This window comes from Cyanistes caeruleus, chromosome 3 (genome assembly GCF_971803275.1).
Source record: "Cyanistes caeruleus chromosome 3, bCyaCae1.hap1.1, whole genome shotgun sequence".
Classification (NCBI taxonomy): Eukaryota; Metazoa; Chordata; class Aves; order Passeriformes; family Paridae; genus Cyanistes; species Cyanistes caeruleus.
The window spans coordinates 116,086,439-116,099,045 of NC_141703.1; the positions used below are offsets into that span (position 1 = coordinate 116,086,439).

General features: G+C 37.1%; 1 pseudogene across 1 annotated transcript in view; it reads right to left on the bottom strand.

Annotated features, from left to right (window-relative positions):
* Nucleotides 1–2,534: 2,534 nt before the first annotated feature.
* The window catches only part of LOC147654493 (receptor expression-enhancing protein 3-like), a 174,669-nt pseudogene continuing 164,596 nt past the window's right edge, over nucleotides 2,535–12,607 (bottom strand). Inside the window, exons 6-8 of the transcript XR_015285287.1 lie at nucleotides 10,984–11,131; nucleotides 7,005–7,156; nucleotides 2,535–6,261 (exon numbers count right to left, since the gene is read on the bottom strand). The product of XR_015285287.1 is annotated as a receptor expression-enhancing protein 3-like (transcript). The remainder of the gene's footprint in view (nucleotides 6,262–7,004; nucleotides 7,157–10,983; nucleotides 11,132–12,607) is intronic.

Sequence of the window (12,607 nt, forward strand, 5' to 3'; positions counted from 1 at the left end):
CATGGACTAATCAAGCGCTGAAGTTCAGGGGGTTTCCGAAGCGGAATTCCAAGCATGCGGTGGGCTTAAGACAGATTGACAGGAGACTCGGGGTAGATTGACAACATGGGGTGGGAGGGTCTCATTTGGACCAAACTATCAACTTGGGTAATAACAGAACATAACATTAACAAGAAACACACTACAACACGATACACTAGCCAACAGCAGTTTTACTTAAGCTGCGTGAACCCTGAAAGAACCCCATAAGAATGTACTGAGTTATGCAATAAACGAAGTTCACTTTTACCTCTATGAGGACTCCGTGAATATTCCAAGTGGTTTTCCTTTAGTAAGGTAGGATGACTTTCCCTCGGTATTCTTAGTTCAGGAGAACTAAAATTAGTAGAAATATTGTCTGGAGTGGTGCAGCTCCCTGAGGAAGCAGTGTGGGCCATGCAACATAGTGAGTGTGGTACACAGGAAGAGCTAAGTGAGGGTCAAATTACTCCTTGCCTTTGAACTGTTACAGCCTGGAAAAAACAAACTTTCTAAATAATTTCTAAGCTTCCCCGTGAAAAACAAGTTTCGCTATTTAAAGTTTTTTTTTAATAAGTTGAATGAGAGATAAAAGGGACAATATCCAGGCTGGGGTGTTCGGCAATATGCCAAAACCACACAATTTGCTTAAGGCAATGTTCTTATATACTGTTACATTACAGGAGTTACGTGCATATTCATGAGAGTTTATACATTATTCAAACATACCTGTGAGTTTAGATGTTCCAGGAATTTCTTTTGCTTGGTTTTAACCTTTGACTTGTCTTCATGCCATCCTGTAGATTAAATCAATATATTTTATTTCTTCTTGTGGTTCTATCCTGTTGTTTTTACACTACCTGCTAACAAAGAGTCAGTAAATTCTTCTTGGTGTTCTGGTTTTTGTCACTGTTCTCTTATCATTCAGCTAGGATAATCCACCAATGTGAGAATCCACCTAATTATCTTACACCATTTTCTGAGTGGTGCATTTTAATATCACAGTCTCTATTTTAATATTACGCTATGGCTTAAACTATATTTATCACACTGCTGTTTATATAAGCTATATGGTGCATACATAAACTCACCGGTTATACTATACCAAAAAGCAGTTAAAAGAAAATTGTACCATATCAATATATTTGTGACTAATAATAATAATAATATGCAAAAGCTAATACATAAATACAAAAGCCAATACTATATTGTCATTTATAACTTTCCCTATCTATGTAGTCACAGTACATTAGCAGACAATAGTGAAATCTTTTGTTTTGAACTCCTTGTAGTCTCTACTCCAGCTTGCTTTCATGATTCCTATCCTAATGCAAACAGAGCAATCTGTTGCTGAAATTTGGCAAAGGCAGGCAGATATAAGACAGGCTCCCATTCTGTCCCCTGAGTACATCTACATAAAGGAAGAAAATAATTTTGGAAGTCTACTGCTTTTACAATACATATTAGATTTCCCCTCCTATTCCACCATTTGTTTTCCCATACTAGTGAGGAAAATACGTAATGCCTCAGAACTTAAAAAGCCCCCAGAAACAAAAAACAAAACAACTACAACAAAACCCCCACAAAAGACCTGTCACCATTGCTGCTGCTGAATAATTAACATTTTAACCTAAGATGTATGTACCAGCATTAGTTTTGAATTTTCAGATTATTCCCCGACTGGATCTCACCAGCATCAGGTAGACAGCTTTTAGTCCACTTTCCCACTACCTGCTAAACGTTAGTTGAAGAAATAAAGGAAAAAAGTCAGCATTACTTTCAGACATCCACAATTTCTTGGCAGGGTGCTTGTACTGCATGAACTTTTCTGACATCAGAAACTGAATCATGGCAAGGTCCCTTAAGAGTCAGTGTGTGCTTCTGGGATGGATTTTCATAATGCTTAAAAATCATTTATTGCTACTGTCTTTTAAATCTTTCTCCTCAATGAACCATATAAAAAATATATTTTATTGAGGCTTGAAAACAAGCCTTGAGGAAGCCTTGCAAACAAGGCCTAGAAAATGTGGTTACTGAGGTTTTTACTTGAGTTTTGGTAGGGGTGTTAACAGATGACTTGAAGGGAGGTTTGAAAAAGGAAAGGGCCAAATTCACCTATGCATGTCCTCCTCTGGACTACCAGAAGAACCCTGACTAGGGAATACAGAACAAAATCAGTTTCATGTCCAGCAGTTCCACAGGAAGTTACACTCTTTTGGGACATTGAGCAATTCAATTTTAATTCACTCTGAACCAAGCACCTAATCAAACCAGGTGACACTATAGTATGTTCAAGTTGCCTCTGGCAGGGTACATTTTATTTCAGCCTAAATCAGCTTCAAACTTGGGGGCAGAAAATCAAGAGTAGCTTAGTCATAATTCAACGAGTTTTAAAAGTTTCTCCAAACTTCAGATAGATTGTTTTTGTGTTTGAACCATTATAATAAGTAACAGAATACAGATTACATAGTGACTAGGTTTATAATAGTAATTCAGATAATAAAATATCCACTGCATCTTGCTCAAAGCAGTATTTATTAAAGACAGCATCAAGGTAAGTCAATGCATAATGAAGTTTCCATCCTACAAATATGTAAACAAGTTGACAGCAAGTTATTACTATAATATAAAAATTAAAGCTTACATTGCATTTTTTTAAAGCTACTACCTTCAGTCCAAATGTATATTCTGTGGTTTGTAGCATTTAACAGTATAAGTTCTTGAAAAATGTTAAAGTATTGCCTTTGCACATACATTTTTGTAGAAAAAATACCTTAAAATACCAACTTCCCATTAATGAAAGCAACACCAAAAGTAAAACATATTTTTGTCATGAACAGTACGTTGAATGCGCCCAGAATTTTCTCCACCATTCTCTTTTACTAAGTTACCTTCTATTTTAAAATTCATTATATTTTGCAAAATGTATATTGGATATTATTTGGTGAGTTTCACATAGCAAAGGAATTAGCAATATTGGCAATTACATTGTAATCAAAGTCCAGCCTAAGCTTATTTGCAGCTGAGGCCACCAGTTTAATCCTCATCTCAGACTGGGTATTTTAGAAGTACAGTAGGCTCTTGCTAAGAGAGCCGTCAGTTCAGATATATTTTGGAAAGGCTTCAAACCTTTATACGATTTAAATGGAAATACATATTCTCCTTTAAAACACTTTTAAACCCCAAGTCTTTGTTTAAGTACACCAGCAGTCCTGTTGGTGGCAGTCAGTCAGTTCTCAGAAAACACTTTTTTCAGAAGATTAGATAATTTGGCATGAACTACATTTTACATTCCAAATCCACAATGAATAATAAACATCAATTTTTAACATTTTTTTCAAGAAGTTTCCTGTAAGAGCTAGACAGATGACTTCTGCAGTTGCTAAGGCAAGAAAAGTTTGAAAATTTCCTGTAACTAAAGTTAAAAGATTGTAATATTTCAAACCCAAACTAAACTAAATTCAGTAAGGAGAACTATGTATCACTGGGATGAAAGCTAATCATGCCATTGTGTGCATTGTTAGCATCAGCTAACAATGAACAGTAAGAGGAAAAAAATTAAGATAATCCAGTGAACAAGTCTGAGGATGAATTCAAAGATCAAAATCAGTCTGAGATATAAAAAGAAAATATTTTTAGAGTTGGCTATTAGAATGAAGACAACAGCTAGGAAAACATTGAAGATTTGGTCATGTAAGATCTGAAAGAAGTACATTTTTATGCAAACAGTAATGAATATTAATAACACTGCCAGTTTTCCTAATTCCATGCAAGTTCCAGATAGAGGAGTGTTTATTTAGTCTTTATCACTACTGAGCTGGCAAGTTAAGTCTGCCAGAAGTTACAGCCTCAGGTACATAGAGACACATAGAGCAACTTCCTGACATGAGTGTGGTAGAGCCTAAAATACTTCAATGATCTCTAGTCCTAGAGATGGGGTAAAAACACAACTCCCCAAACAGGATCTACATGAACTTGTAACAGGAACTGTAATTCTGAAAAAATGGCTTACCCTACTCCTTCATGCAGGATTATGACTTGTAGAAAGAGGATCTTTTTTTGCAATGCTTGCTGGTAAAACAAGCATGATTAGTTATAGAAAAATGTGTCAGCAAATGCTCAGCTATACAGTAAGAGTGTCCATCTCAGGCCCTGGTTAGTCTACTATTCAGAGACTGGTGAGATGCAAATACAAGAGCTCTAGGTTCCTCAATTTCTTATGTACCTTAACATACAGACAAGCCTCAGGGAAACAGATGAGAAGCACAAACACTCCTGGGGCAGAAGTCCCACACTCCCAGGGAGGTTTTTTCTTGATCACTCCTTGCCTACAGCTCCTTAGAAAAGCTGGATAACTAGGTACAGTTTTGTTTAGGGGATGGGAGTTTTGCACTGTACTCATTTGAGAGACAGCAGCCTTCCTGTCTTCTGGTATCAAACTGTGTTTCTGAGTAAAGTATTGCAAACTTCATCCTTCTAATCACACATGGCCTGCTGGGACTTCTCACTAAAGCACCGAGGTTCCTCAGAGATGCTCTAAGTGCTGTTGCATTTTGAGCACAGCTTTGCACATGGCTTGCAGACATTTCCCACAGCTAGAGAGCAACACCACCAACAGCAGATGATTGTCAATACCTGGGGGAAGGTCTGAGGATTGAAGTCAGAGATCGAAGGATATGAGGAATCCATGCTATGTTCTCTTTGAGGCAAGTCACAAGGTCTGTCCCAAAGATACATAATAAAGTACTATCTGCAAGAAATGGGTTGTTTCTCCCTAAAGCCACAGTAGAAATATAGTCACACAGAAAATTAGAATCAGTCTAATTCTCAGAACTGCAGAAAATAATACCAAAGGTGACCTAAAAAAGTAATTTTGACAAATCACTGCATTGAAAGTCATTTCAAAATTAATCTCTGTGTAGATATGCCATGGGATTCTAGGTTATAAAATGATTCACTAAATCAACTAGATCTTTAGAAGAAGCTATTTATATGCAAATATTTTAGTAATAACTTTAGCAATAAAAAAAAAAGTACTACACAGACCATCTTAGAATCCACATATAGTATGAAATATACACTCATACATGTTCTAAAGTACATATATATAAAAATATATTTTTTCTTAAAGCAATGTAGAGCAAAACTAAACCAGGGCCTGACTAACCTATCATATATGACTTTACGGCAGCATGACTTGAACACACAGCTCATGGGCTGATAAGATCCCTGAGGTGCATCACTGGAATTGCTACAAGTTTTACTTACCACAATTTTAACCAAAATCTGACTTAAATCATGTTATATCTCTTTAGATGGAGGAAGACAGACACGAACAAAACAACCCACAAACAAAAAAAACCACCCAAAACCCCAAAACCACAAAACCTACGCAGCCCGGTAATACATAGAAAGGCACCTGATAATATCATTAGTAGCAGATATCTACAGCATCCTAAGTGTACTTAAGGAATCAAGATGAATTTTAAAAATATCATGAAATACAAGAATTGCTGGCATTCAAAATGTAACTCTAGCCTATGTAGCAAGTCACTAAAATGGCGTGCAGTTGTAAATCATTAAGAGTGTGCAAAACTATACAGTTTTGCATAAAGTGCTGTATGTACCCCAGTTTGCTAAGCTTGGCAATATGACACAAAATGATGAAGTTAAGGATGTATCCTACCTACCTCATCTTTCCTTTTCCTTTCCCACCATCACCCACTGTCCTTTAAACTGTACATTTAAAAATTACACAAAGGCCTTTTCAGGAATTGTAGTTCAGAAAAATGTTTCAAGTATATTTATCTTACAGTGTAAACTTGGGGACACTATGGTTCAATTTTCACAAGCTCTACATACTTACAGCTTCTCTTAATTCAATTTGATTTGCAATTATTTCAATCTGTTCAATACCTCTGGCAAAGGAGTATTTCCTATTACTCATTTTACTCCTATTTAAGGAGTGCTGAAATCCATGCTGTAACTTGTCCAGATTTAAATCTAAACATGACACAATTATAGAAAAACAGAGTAGTACTTTATCTGATCACTTGGGCTCACAAAACCAAGTCCTACCATATCTGTTCATACAGACTCATTCTAGGCATTGTACACAGATCTTTAACACTTGAATTCAAGTTACTATAGTACAGCAGTTGCTCTTGCAGGAATTGTGCAGTACACGTAAAAGTATACAACGGGTCTCTTCTTTACTCTGTATTTTAGTGATCCGTATCGTATCTGAGGGGAAAACAAAATTATAATGAAGTACTAAGTCACATGAAATGGAAATATGATTCACCTCCCCACTAATCCTATTTAGCAAATGTCTTCCAATGTGCTTTGGACACCCGGTTTCACTAAGAGAATCTACCTATGACTGAATAAGATAAAGTTTCAACAGAATTGGGCAAGAAGAGTAAGTATCAATTGTTTTCCTGGAATGACCCAAAAACTTTTATGAGACTTCACAGAGATTTATACTGGAGTATCTTTAAATTTTGTGATGCATGCACTAGGATGCTAAGTAGGATCTTCTCTTTGTAGATCACAAAGAGTCAGGCTGTTTGTCTATGGCAACTAAAAAATTCTGAATATTCTTTATCTATTAAACAGCAGATGTTTAAGTGTGCACAACACACAGATAATATTATTGTTATCCATACCCCTTTCAAGGCGAACACTTCCTGAAATTAGGCTTGGTGGTGCCAAAATTAGCATTTCAAATACAGAGTCTGTTTCGTCTCCTCTCCCTTGCTCCTTGCTTCATTAATTTCATACATATATTTCCCCTAAACACATCAAACTACAAAAGCTCCAAACTTAGATATTGTTGTCACATGCTTTCTTCCCCATTTAGCATTCTGGAACCCAGTTATTGTTGACAACTTCTCCAATATTAAAAATAAAAATAAATTTCTGCACTAAGAATAATGCCAATATACACTGAAAGAACAAACTCAATTAACCAGGATTATACTTGCTTCTTTACGGCCTTTAATAGTTTTCACAGACTTCATACTCTGAGTTCTGCGAAGGCCTCTCGGAGCGAACATTTCATCCTCCGAATGTGTCCCCTCCATCTCTTCATCTGTTTTATCATCTCCAGGATTTTTTTCCAGTGGGGTTTTCTAACCTTTAGAAAAAAAATATTTAAAAAATAGTAGCTGTAACTTTTTGACTTCTAAGAAAGCAGCGATTTTTATCGTGATTTATGCTTTTAGATGATGTGCTTATTTCAAAACAGAAACATCTACTTTGCCACGAGTTTGGTGCTTCTAATCCTGCCACTTGGTTCCACATGTATGTAATGCAGTGCTTCTTCAGTTGTCAAGACTGAAATCACAAGTTTGCTGACATCTTCTGCTTTACACTGAACTGCAAAAACTTGAGTTATTATCTAAAGAAGTACCTAAGATTTTAGGACACAATCCACATGAGAAGGTGGTTACACTTATAATAAGCCTTTAAAGATCCCTCCCAATACAAACCATTTGATGACTTGCATTCATAGGATCTTTCTTCATACACTCATCCTCCTGCATTTTTAATACCAAAGCTTCTTTCATTTCGGTAACACACCAAAGTACTGTTAAGAGTTGTTAACATACTACAAAACCAGGACCAAGATTATTACCGAAGACTCTCACTAGAGGGCACTAACTGCTTAAAAATACACTCCGAAAGCTCCTTGGGGTCCAACAGCCCCGAATCTCCACCACAGACCTATCGCAAAGCTACCAAATCCAGTCTAATTCCTTCCTCCACTGAACACTCCTTTTATCCCAGAATCTACTGGCGGTAACACTCAGGAACACCTTTTAGACTCTAAACCAAATTTTATCAATGACCTGTGTACATTTTATCTTAAGCCAATATTTTATTTAGGCTTATCTAATTTTTTTCATCAATTTTTTTCCCTAGAAATTAGAATCACATCATCCATTCCACAGCTACTTGAGACAAACATGCGGTCATTCTCTTCTGCCATTTTAGAGGCAACATGTCTCTGCTTCCAGTACAGTTTCAATTAATCTTTTTCAACACAGAAGATTTGAATCACATCTCTTTCTCTGTTTCAGAGTAGCAGTGTTTGCAGTGACACCAATACTTTTTTATCTGCATTTGTAATACCTGATGCATCGGCATCCCATCTGCCTTTTTCACAGCAAGAGCACTGCCAGCTCAGCATCATCCTACAATCCACATCCTACAGCTAGGCCTTTTAAATCAATTTGCACAGAACTCCTGGCCCAGACAAAAAATAAGATCCAGCTCAGCACAAGAGAATATTGCTACACAGTGTTCCTAAATCTATGTGTACTTTTGATCTTTTTTAAGTTCCTAATGCTGAAGAAAATTCAAAGAAAACATGAGAGGTGTATGCTAGATGAGACCAGGACCAGAAAAGATTAATTAAGTTCAACTAGCTGTAAGAAAGCTTTTTGACATTTGAGATTGAATCTCACAATCGGTGATTATTTATATAGTATAAACTGAAGAATTTTTTTTAAAAAAATTAGAGCATTTTAAAGCTATTTCAGATAGGTAAATAATGCTCTCTTACTGAGGAACAGATCCTGCACAACAGCTGCAGTGACATGATCTCTAGTGCAGCTCTTTGTGAATTCTTGGCTTTCTCTCTAGCCAGAGGCTCCAGTTCACTCTGCCCTGCACAGGATACCTTCTGGAAACTCCAATTCAGATTAGGTCCCTTCAGCTGGTCACCTATTCCTTAGAATGGGCTAGCACACTATTCATGAAATTCCTTGGACCCCACAAATGCTATCCATCCCCAAAATGGAGGGATGAGAAGGAATGACAGTCTTAGGTGAAAAGAAATAGCCCAGACCCACTTCTTTTGTGGGAAACAGCAGTTCCTATACATCACAGTCTTGCTATTTAAAAATTACGTAGTTAGCAGACCTTCAGCAAAACCTTCCTTCAAGCATCACAAGCTCAAGGGCAAAGTGATGATGACAATAACAGTATATGTAACATAATAATGAAATAATACTATCTTTCAACAAGACCATATATTGATCACCACACACCATCGTCTGAGTGTTAATAGACATCAGTCTATTATGACAACTTGATGCCTTTATTATTCGTATCACCATATACAATTTTACATTTTGATCTATTACTACAAACCTGGTGTTGTGGTTTTAAAGCAGTAACTAAAAAATCACTAGAAAACTTATTTATTTCTTGCTGCGAGATGTGGACTAGAACAAGAGCAAAACAGGCTTAAAACTTAAAAGGAATAAAGAAGGTTTATTAACAAAAACTACAAGAATAAGAAACCAGAATAAAACCTCCAGAACAACCCTTTTCTGGCTCACTACCCAACCATTCCCTTGTTCACATGACAACATAGAGACAAAAAGAACTCTTTTGTTTAAAACAGTCCCAATTCTTGCTAGAGTCTTTTCATCAGTCTTTGCAGAGAAACAGAAGTCTTCTTCTGCTACCTATGGAGTTTCTCACAAGAAAACTATTTCTTTTATAGCTTTCTTTTATAGCTCTGATGCCAGCTGCCTGGAAATTCTGCCATCGGTTCTCTCCTCTCGCTTCACATCACTCTGAGGTGTGTTATGCGTCAAATGAGTCTAGGGATGTCATTTTTAAGGCTGAGTTATTCAAAGGCAAAAGTTCTCTTCATGTGTCTCTGTGAGCTACTCTGGAAACAGAAGTGTTCTCTTTGCCTCTTAAAGGCTGCAAATCTTCAACTATTACTTCTCCCCCTCTGTTCCAGCATCTCACAGTACCACAACCACTTCACCATTTGCTCAAAATCCTCACTTTGAAACACTCCATTCCTCCCAATATACTGTCATGAATTAAAGTTTTTTTCAGAACACTACTGTCCATCTCCATAGCTTTAACAGAAAAATATTTCAGCTTATTAAAGCATCTTCTTCTTTCTCTACCTCCTCTGAGGCTTAATTCCTTTCTTCACTATCTTTGATAGTTTATAGGGTCTCTTTTACATGCTGATCACTTTCTCTCTCTGGAAAAAAGGATTAATCTGCAAGTCTCATCTGGGTAATGAAAGGGTTAAAATCTTGCCCAGGCCTGGTAGGTGGTTCTCTTATCTCTGCCAGAGCGGTGGCTAGAGATGTCTGCGATGGCCTCTCCTTACTTGGCAGTCTCTGGTAAAACTCAGCAGTGGCAGAAACTGCAACCGAGCCAGGGGAACTGGCCTGATCCGGCCTGGGCCTGCTCACCTCCCCGCCACTCCCCTCCGCGACCTTGTCTGGCCTGCTGTGGTGGAGGAGGAGGCTGAGCCGGAACCTGTTACTTCTTCAAAAGCCAGAAACCAAAGAGAACAAGAAATTCTCGGGTTTAGGTCTTAAAGTAGGTGTTCACAGGTTGATCTCACTTTTCAATGGTCAAAACCACTGTCAGTTCTCAGAAATAGCTAGTTATTGGTCGGAGAAAAAACTCCCATCAGCCTCCAGCAGTTTTAACTTCCCTGGCTCTCAAAGCTAATATTAAAGGTGAAGAACTTAATCTATAAAGCAGGAGATTGGGAATACTAGTATCATAAAGTCACCCCAGGACACCTGGTGAAGTAATTTCTATTAATTTTCTCTTTTATTTACTGAGCTTCCATATGTTTTCATGTTTAACTTCTTTTACATTTGTCACAGAAACACTACTTAATCATATAACGTTTGACTTCCAATTAAGTTTTACTTTGGTAATAAGTTCTTGTTGCCAATTGGCAATGACAGGAGTAATGAATACAGTGTGATTACACTGGGAGTGGATGAGAGAAGAAAGTCATTCAGGAAGAATTGAACTGCCATAATTTACTTTGAGTGTACTCTGTTTAAGTCTACTGGAGTTCTTTGAGGCCTTTTCCATTTAGAAAGAGGGTAAATGCATTTCTGCTCTTCCACTTTTGCTTTGGGTGAATTGTTCTTTTAGGCAGGGAAAAGAAAAGATACATACCTGAAGATTCACTTGCAGAGGCTCTGGTTTTCTTTTTAGCTTCTGGCAATGTCTGATAAGGTCTCTGTCCAACAGACTCATCTCCTTGTATAGCAGTCAAATCATGCATACTGAAACTTCTCAGTTTCTCAGTTATTGCACCTTGGCTCTGAAATACAACAACAGTATCTTTGGAAACCAGGCAGAGGTTTAACTTTGCTGCTCAGCTTGGGTTAAGATGTTTAAGCCCATGCTTCCTTGCTGCACAACAAAATACATTGAACATACACATGCAGCTGCTTTACATCTGATTTAGGTATTACTTTTACCCATGCTTAACTGTACATTGCTTGCAGATGACAAAGTTACACATGCTAGCAGCTTAATTACAAATGCTGCACTTCACTCCTTTAATCAGAGCAAATAAAGACGTGGGCGAGGGCAAGTGTTTAAAAGAAACACACATCAGAAATGTTAACTTCAAGCATAGCAGCTCAAGGTAGCATGACAGTAACACCTGCATTTTAAAGAGTATGGTTGAAGATAGTTTTCTTCTGCTATTTTATATTTTATCCTCCACAAATCTGAATAAAGTGAAGGAGAAACATGTTAAAAATACAATCTGTAACATTAATTCAAATAACTGAGAAACTGGCAGCACTACAAAAGGAGCTCCAGTTGACAGAAACTTGAAACTACAAACCAAAGAGGTCCAGTCTGGACTACAGGATAGCAAGTTCTCTTACTAGTATAGCTTCACTGACATAATACCAATGCAAAATCGAATGCTACACAGGAGAATAGTTAATCACATATGAACATTAAGTATTCCTTCTCCAATTGTCTTCACTTCTTTTCTGTATGGAACATATGGAAATTTCCCTGTTGGAAAGAAAGGTCATCCAGCAGCTCTTTCATCTTACATTAGATGATGTTACTACTAAAGCATTAAAGATTAATTTATTACACAAGCAACTAAAAGAATATGACCACGAGTAAAGTACTCAAAGTCATGTTAAAATAACACCTTATTCTTCCCTCTCTGGCAGAAGGCAAAAAATAACCATTTTAGGGAAAGGTTAACAAGCCTGTGCATGAATTCCACTTCAAGCAAGTGTTAAAATAGTTAATTTCATTCTTACAAATGAAGATTTTAAGTAAAATTCTTTGTTTGATCAGCATGTTAGCTAGCAGGAGCAGAAACCTGGGTACAATTCCATACAACTTTTTCTGCAACAGCACCAGCAGAAGGCAATTCTGGTGTTGCAGGCCACAGCCGTTTGTTCCCGCACTTATGACAACAACTGTTTGCCATTGGTAGACCAGCATACTGAATTATTCCATGCTAAGAATAGCCATGTAAAGTGAAGAGACAATTGAATGAAAGCTATTTGAGTTTGCTTGGGTACCAAAGGGCAGGAGGGAAAAGTGGCTGAAACCTAATTTTAATTTTCTAATGACTAGCTATTAGTACAGTATATAAAATTAACATAGTGAACAGAGTGCTATTTAAGCACAAGAAACCTATTATAATTCTTACTCCACCATTCATACATTGTCACCAAACAATAACAAAGAAAAGGTTTCTTGTGAGAGAAGTAGGAGCCTTAACTTTTCTCTCTCTTTCTACAAACTTGTATGATTA